Below are 9,307 nucleotides of genomic sequence, written 5' to 3'. Positions count from 1 at the left end.
CTTTGATGGCCACAGAGGCTCTTCCTTTGCTGTGTTGGTACTGCTGCTGGTGAAATTTAAGTGAATTTTGTTTTATGATGACAACATTATCATACTTATATTTCTAAGTAGCAGCACATTCCTCCTGCTAGGGATTACTGTGGTGGTGCTTGGATGGCCGTTCGTACGTGACTGAGGAAATGAACGTGCAAATTCCGATTGAGCACGACAACTGTGAGACTGATTATTATCGGGGCGAGGGGATGAAGCGTGAACAGCTGCCTTGCTGCTGTCACATTAATTTGATGTAAGTACACAAACGAGGCAAATGCATATTATATGAATAAGCACTTAAAGTGTAGTAAATAGATAGAAGTATATGCTAGCAACACAGAAAGTAATATGAAAGTTAAAACAAATACATTACATTTTTGTTGCTCTTGGCCGGTGTCTTTTCTGAAAAAAAAAAAAAAAAAAAAGAGCGAGGCATGAAAAGTCAAGGTAACTGGATTAGGGTACATAGAAACTCTCTAGGATGAAGTAGTCTCGTAAAAGCTCCTAAACACAATATTACCGCCAGCAGGCGGCGAAGGTTATTTCAGACCCACACGATAACACGAATCGTTTATTTAATCCGATTGAATCAGGTCAAAACCTGAAGACATACATTAATGATCATAGACAATATTCTATATAAATATTCTGTGTAATGCAAGTATGATTCTGCACGCTACTTAAAGGATAATGTATTCTTACACAAACAGTTGTTAAACTTACGTGTTTGGGTCTTGAGTAATCGTTAAGTAATGCGCACGCCCTTTCTGACAGGTGTTCTAGGTAGGTCTATCTACTTCTGTCTCTGCACCAACACGCGTCCTCCCTGCACGAGTGTCCCTATCGCCCTCAGTTACTGCCTGGGTTCCTACCCTATCGTTATCCATTAGCGACGGCGATAAGGCCGGCCTCATCTTAGCCTCATGTCATAACAAGCATCCTTCATCTCCTGATATCAACATTACCTCAACACCGACCGTACAAGGAATTCGCTGACTTAGGCCTCGTCTTGGTCCTCGCCCTGACCTCCAGGTCCTTTCCTTTCTCATTAACAAACTCGCTTGTACAACAACTTCTTTCACCCGCTCGACGGCAACACACAGGATAAAAGACACATAGATGTATAGGCTAGAGCCTGAAGCAGAAAAATCACGAAGCAGGAAATACTGTTGGTCGGCTACTGAAAGAAAATGAGGCAAGCCTTGAACCAATCAAGGCACAGGACAATTGAAGAAATCTCTTAGGTCATATACTATATATTAATCTGAAAATATTATACAGCCCTGGTACTTACCCTGTGGCTTCAAACTCATGATATTTCTTTTTTCTGTAAAAATAAAAGTGAATTTCCAAGAATTGCACTGTTGAGCGAGCGCCCAGTCAATTAATGACTTCAGTCCAATCCACAGACTGGCAGCACTGGCATTCTGTTCTCTACTACAGAACACCCTTTCCCAACCTCTCACCCAATCCCCAAGTGTAATGTTCTTCCTCCTAAGTTTTTCCATCCATTTACCAAATATGACAAAAAAAAAAAAAAAAATCCCTAGGAGCACGGGCAAGTAAACCCCTTGTTATCACTCCAGTCTTCTTAGCAGCGCATTACACAGAACTCACGCTCCTGAATTGCTCTTTCTGCAAATGTATACATACATACGTACACACACACACACACACACACACACACACACACACACACACACACACACACACACACACACACACACATATATATATATATATATATATATATATATATATATATATATATATATATATATATATATATATATATATATATATATATATATATATATATATATATGTATTCATCTTATTTATTTATTTTACGGAGAAAAGAACCGTCCCACATCTCGCACACAAGTTAGCTTTCATACTGAACTGAGAGCAATTTCTTTCGTGAAATACAAACTTAGTCGCAGCGCTAAACATTTCTCGTCGATAATTTGTATTGTATTGTTGTACTCTGTGGAAAGTGCAAAGACGCAAATGGGACAGGTACTTTAAAATGATAAGTGACAAGTAATGCATCAGTATTGGAGATGTGGGCGTTCCAGGAAAAAAATAAATAAATAAATAATGATAAGAAAATGTAGTTTCTTGTGATGAGAATAAAACAAATGGCTGAATTTAAAATTGCAGTGACTGTACATTGATTTTCTTTATGGTGCATCCACAATAATGCGTTTCAGTTAGTTACATGAATGATTAGTTCTGAAAGGCAGGCCTTATATATTTGTTCCTTCTGGAAGTTATGACCAATGCCTCTGTATATTAATATACAGTCCTTTTTTTTTTTACATATTATTATTCTAACACGTAGGTTCTCGATTATTTGACATAATTAACAGTCAGACGAACCTATAATTTTCCAGATCTCTTGGTAAAATATATAATTATTAAAAATATAATGTTACTACTTTAAATATTGTAGTACTTTCTATTTATGTTCCTTTCCCCAGAATCACAAGACTAAGAGACGCTGGTATATTAGAATTCTTGCTCAAATCTCAAATACACAACGCCGAACGCTGCCTCCATCCAGATTTCAGTGCTCAAGATAGCCTTCGCCCTCTTCATCTTGCTGACCTATACGGCGTACTTCTGCTTTATATAGCAAGTAGGCAAAAAGAATCTGTACTATAACAGAAATGAAGATGTTTTCTCAAGATTAAAACGTACTAATAAATGGCACAGTATCACTAAGGGAAAGAAAGTATTTGTAGGATAAAACACTATTATTCTTTTTTATGTGATGATCTATTTTTATATTTCAAGGAATTTAAGATCTAGGACAGAAGGAAAATTAGATCCGTAAGTGTACTGTAGTAGCAAGAGGATATATATATATATATATATATATATATATATATATATATATATATATATATATATATATATATATATATATATATATATATATATATATATATATATATATATATATATATATATATATATATATATATGTGTGTGTGTGTGTGTGTGTGTGTGTGTGTGTGATAAAATAAATCATTGTCATATAAATAACAGGTTAATGTTGTCATTATGTTTCACCTTATCAGTTCAATAGTTTCTTCAACTGTAACAATTATGGTATCGCGAGCCACTTGGGCATCTTTCACGGACCCCACCGGTGGCGGCCGCCAGTGGCGTAGTGTGAAAGGGCCCTTAAGACCATTCCGCTGGTCAAACTCATGAGCCCGAGGCCCATGAGTTCTTGGTTTGCTGCATTCACAGTGACAGCGAACGAGCAGTAAGGCATCCTTTTCACATTGCAGCCGCATTTGTGTGCGAAAGTTAGGAATCCTGACAAACATCTCTCGCACAAGCTTTTCCTTCGATTTGAATCTTAACGAACGATCAGTTCTGTATCTACCACAGTTACAGTGATCATCAACTTCGAATAGCTGGTTTTTACTGTCTTGTGCATGCACTTGCCGCCGCCACTTCTATACTTGTCTTACAGACCTCCACACCTTATAATGGGAGGTTTACTGAGCTTAGCCACAGCTAGTAAATCATTGAGCCATATTGAACGTATTTCTGAAAAATATTATAACAAATAATAAAGAAATAAAGAAATGGAATTCAGTTTCTACCAGTTCCGTAAATAAATATAAGTAAGATTTGAGAATCTTAGGTATTCTGTCTTTTATTTTATTATATTTATTTATTATCATTATTATTATTATTATTATTATTATTATTATTATTATTATTATTATTATTGTGTTTGTGTGTTTGTGTGTGTGTGTGTGTGTGTGTGTGTGTGTGTGTGTGTGTGTGTGTGTGTGTGTGTGTGTGTGTGTGTGTGTGTGTGTGTGTGTGTGTGTGTGTGTGTGCTTTTACCGCTATGATGTTTTTGAAAGGCTTCAGTTTCTGAGCACTTACACCAATATTTCGTTGCAGGTTTATTCATCGGTTGTGTTGTCCTCCTTGCTGAGATAATGATCGCCACATGAGATCGTCACAAATTACATGAAATACAACGACGAAAATCAGACACCACAGCTTTGGTTATCTAAATTAATGTAGATGACACGTAGTAAATGAATGAATGAATGTGTGTGTGTGTGTGTGTGTGTGTGTGTGTGTGTGTGTGTGTGTGTGTGTGTGTGTAAGAGAGATAGTCATTTGCAAAATCAAATTAGCATCATCACCCGTACTATACTAATGTTGATGTATTAGAGAAAAGTAAATGTTTGATATTGGTTTGATTTTTATTTCAGCCATTTTATCTTCTAGATCAAAGATTGGTTACCACTTGCGCCTTATTTGATCTGTAAAAAAAAAAAAAAAAACTTTTTTTTTTTTACTTATAAAAATTTAGTTCCATATCATATTGCTAAATAAGGTACGTTAGCATCGTAAGATGCCAATTTGTCTTATTTGTGTGGTCTTAAATGTGTCTTAAATGTGTGGTAACTGATTCCGTAATAATGGAGCGCAATATGATAAGCAAAGTACATAATGGTTTAAGCATTAATAAGCATTAATTCTCAGTGTATTTTAATATGTTGTATTACTTGGCTAATTAACCACAATGTAACACTTACGACTATGAGGGTCGGCGTTTGAGGGTCTAGGGTTTATGGAGAAAACAGAGTGTGAATCGCAACACCTCTCTCTCTCTCTCTGAAGACTGGGGACAATCTGCCCCCTTCTGAAGCTGCTGGACCGCATATGCGGCCCGTTTGACCCATTCCTCTAAAGAATCAGCAGAATCTCTCTATGTCTTATCTACCCTACGTGCCGCGTCATCAACTTTACCATGTAAACAAGACCCTCACTACCTCTCTACAGCTAAGCTCTCTACCGCTAGTTCCTCTCGCACAGCTTCACAACTGCAATTAACTACTCTAATGAACTCAGTTTCCTTATTTTCTACTCTAATTAACTCAGTTTCCTTAGTGTTACACATGCTTGCACATGCTTCACATTAGTCTCTCGTCACCATCCTCACAGGACCTTGTGAGGCAACACAGCTGGCAACAACACTCCCCTTTTTTATGTTACTAATGGATTCATAATAAATTCGTAAATATCATGACAAAAACTCTTCAGTAAACAGAGACAGCTGTAATTGGGTAACGTGAAAGTTCATAGTCCCAATGAATCAGAACGAGATTGAAACCCTGTATCTCGTCACGCACTGGACAGCCAGATTCATTTAATTAAGAAAGTAAGCTCAACATCACGCACCCAAGATCCACAACAAAGTGACCACAATTCATTAACGGCCGTGATTTAGATAAAAATGCATTAATATTTACCACAGCTAAGTCTCTAAAGATACCCACACTAATAAAGAAAATAAGGATGTAATTTTTATATATTTGTACCCTATGCAGAAGAGAATCCAAAAAATACTAGTATATTTTTATTTCTTATTTCATGAATCGGTTTAAAAGGGAAGTTAAGGATCAGAAGCAGATCACGAGGAACACCATCCAAAAGACAGAAGTAAAGCAAGGTCTCGTGGAGGTGGTCGACGCCCGGCAGGAACACGTGCCCAGGTACTCATGGGAAGATGTAAGACGAGGTAAATGGAACTGCGCTTGCATCTGGAGGGTTCGTAGGAGAGAACTGAAAAAGGATGGCAAAACTATACCTGTCATGGTGAAGTTACTGGCTTCGAAGCACGAACGGTACCTATTGTGGGAGCTGAGGGGACAGCCAGGTATTCCCCGCTTGCTAGGAATCACGGATTCTTTCCCGTACGCACTTTTAATGGAGATGTACCCTGGGAAAAGTTTTTGTTGGCAACGCCACTTTACGAGTCACTGGACGTGCTTACTGGCTCTGCATCGTGTGTGTGAAGTTGTGGCTGCCCTTCATTCTCGAGGAATCACTCATGGTGACCTGCATGATACTAACATTATCTTTGCCGTCACGAAGGGAGAAGTTAACTTAACTCTCCTTCACTTTGATCGTGCCACCCGACTTGAGGGTCTCGCACCTAAAAGAAAATACGAGTACCTACTCCGAGACCTGAGGCAGCTTTATAAACTGTTGATACTCTTGGGTGGTCTCTCTTATGTAAACGAGTATGTTATTTTTGTGGAAAAGGTAAGATCGCGGCTAGAGGACGAACGTCCACTCTCCGCTACTCAGTTGGCCTTAGAGATCACTTCTATTTTGCGTGTGTATCAACACAGACCACTCTGCACCTTCTTTTGGTTTGGGAAAGTCAGGAAAAGAATAAACTTGTCTCAGTATTCGAGTGACACATCTTCCCTCTCAGTGTTTCCGGGAATGATTACACCGAACATTAACATTCCTGAATATCAAACACCACCTGGCTGGCCGCCGAGGGGCGTAGTTATATCTACTTTCCCTTGGTCTAAGGTGTCACCTCAGCCATGGCTTCTGAAGTGTAAATATCCCTCCAGAGCTGGCACGTTACAACGTGGCGACATAACTGTGCCCGTTGTCGTCAAGCTGTTAACACCTACCCGCGAGCGTTACGTATTGTATGACCTTCAAGATGTACCAAACGTCCCGGTGCTGATTGGTATAACGTCAGAATATCCTCACGCATTAATCCTCGAAAAATATGATGGAAAAACCTTTAGGTGGTTAAGACGAGTGGGGCGCCCCTGGGACTGCCTTTTTGGACTAGTGCAGATATGCACTACTCTCGCTGCCCTCCACGCACGAGGTGTTGTTCATGGTGATGTCAACGAAAAAAATATAGTGATTCACTCTAATGGGGGTAACACATCCGTTACTCTAATTAACTTTGAAAAGGCATGCTTCTTCAAACTCATGGAAGAACCAATGTCAAGTACGATCCTGTGGGAGGAACTACAGAGTGTGAGTTATCTGGTCCATCTGTTAAGAAGTCTTAAATACCTTCCGGAGTACAAACAGCTATTAGTGAACCTGAGAGTAGGAAACGAGATCAATAACCCCATGCCTGCTGAGGCCATGGCTCAGGAACTTCAGTCAGTACTGGAACAATACCCAGGTCGTCTTGGATTCTTTCAGCGATATTGCTAATTTCTCTCAAGCTGCTATAAATGTTCTGTTAGTGTACATCTTTACTAATAACTTTTGATTTCATTTATTATGTATAACAGTGCATGGCTTCATAACAATAACTTTCCCGACACATGTACAGTCTAGATTTCAGGCCAAAATCGTGCTACGGATGTGATCGCATGGAAGTTAGAAGTAGGGCAGAATAGAATAGCAAGGATTGCACTAAATGCATCAAGGTATGCAGCACTGATATGAGGATGACGTATATTTAGGGAAAGGCATATAAAAGCATCCTTTAGGTATAAAGCTAGACCGGAGCAAATGGAGGTTGCAAGATAAGTGAGAAAGTTGTATCTGTGTAAAGTTGGTGCATAATGGCATGTTAGTCGGGTGTGAGTACTACTGACCATTTGAGGAGAGACAGAATATGTATGACTGGAGAATACTTGATAAAAGCAGAGGGGTTAAAGTGGCATGTGAGAAAGTGGAAAAGTTAAATAGATAGATCATTGAAATGTGTAGGATTGAATGAATGGAAGAATAAGATAAAATGAAAGAGGAACACGGAACGGTAAACTCGAGCTACAAAGTGATGGAGCCAGTACTTGTCCTTCTTCCACTCAGCCTTCCACCTTTATAGCGATCCTTGGTGGATTAACTTATCAGCTTAATCTTTAACGATCGGGATGACCCTTGCGATTATTACTTGCATCGGTACGAGGACCCGCTTCTCCATTACCTGCTTGACTGTCATGCCACTTTTCCTCAACCGCACAAATGTGTACAGTAAGGAAACAGATTACGTTAACGTTGCAGGGGTAGTGGTGACACAGACACATGTCTCCTTGCCGACATGGTGCGAAGGTTTCCTCCACAGAGGTAAAGTGTGTGCATCCCTGTGTGTGTAGTGCGTGTGTGTGCTTAATGTACATACATAATTGCACACTGCTACTGTCAGTGTATGTGTGTGTGTGTGTGTGTGTGTGTGTGTGTGTGTGTGTGTGTGTGTTCATTAAGGGCGGGGAGGGAAGGGGGCGTTTGCCCCTCCTCTGCTTACTACACGTATCGACAGTTGTCAACTCTTACCGGCTTCATCATACAAAGCTACGAGTATCAGCTGGGTGCATATCATATGAATAAAATGACGGGGGATTGACTTAAAGGAAGGCAATCAGCTATAAGAAACGATTCACACCTTTGGCCTATGCCTCTCTCTCTCTCTCTCTCTCTCTCTCTCTCTCTCTCTCTCTCTCTCTCTCTCTCTCTCTCTCTCTCTCTCTCTCTCTCTTTCTCTCTCTCTCTCTCTCTCTATATATATATATATATATATGTGTGTGTGTGTGTGTGTGTGTGTGTGTGTGTGTGTGTGTGTGTGTGTGTGTGTGTAGACTCTTTTATCTACTTTTTTCTTCTTCTGCCACTTCCTCTTATTTCTAGTTTAGAAGGAGAAAGAGGCCACAATATGAAGAGTGGCATGAAGGATGCCTGAGTAATAATCTCTTCCGAGCGAGAGCACAATACATGGACGTGAATGCAAGAAATTGCATATGTTCAAAGTCCCACAGCAAAATGTGACAGATGTTTGACATGGGAGGGGATAAGATAGTGGAGCGTGTGATGTAAGAGGTATGAGACAGGAGAGAGATTATATGAGTCATTCTGAGTTATGATATAACAAGGATGAAAGAGCCAAGGAATGGGAACCAGGAAGGGAATGGATAGAGTTGCTGCTGGGACTGTGTAGACTGTAGAGAGGCGGATGAAAGGATGATTGAGGTAGTGAAAGAGTTCCTGGAGAGATTGTGGTGTGCCAGATTTAAGATTATAAATTGAGACGGATAAAAGGATGAGTAAGGCAGTGAAGGAATTCCCGCACAGAATGTAGTGTGCCAGATGCAAGAATTAGACCTGTTTAATTTGTGGTGTAAATAGATTGGTTAAGGTTTAACAATCTCAGGGTTTGTTGGTTGTTGGTATTGGCTCCCTGTTGTGCTATTGAGGCGATTCGCGGGCCTTGGGTTAGTTGACTATATAAGATGGGTTTTATATACTTATTGCCTTGCTATCCAGGTTTGGTATAGTGTCAGCGTGTTGAAAGGGATTTTATTGTGGCTGGCATACGGGTCTCGAGGGTGATTCGATCTGTCCTAGATGTCCATATCACGGAGCGGAGGTGATTATAAGGTCGCTGGTAGTTGTTCATCGGAGATAGACCTGGGGTATCTTGGCTGGAGGTAGGTGTGAATAATTTTTTCCCTTATCTAAT

The sequence above is a fragment of the Scylla paramamosain genome, chromosome 10 (genome assembly GCF_035594125.1).
Source record: "Scylla paramamosain isolate STU-SP2022 chromosome 10, ASM3559412v1, whole genome shotgun sequence".
Lineage (NCBI taxonomy): Eukaryota > Metazoa > Arthropoda > Malacostraca > Decapoda > Portunidae > Scylla > Scylla paramamosain.
The sequence above is the reverse complement of the archived record's forward strand: the minus strand, read 5'-3'. Positions refer to the sequence as shown.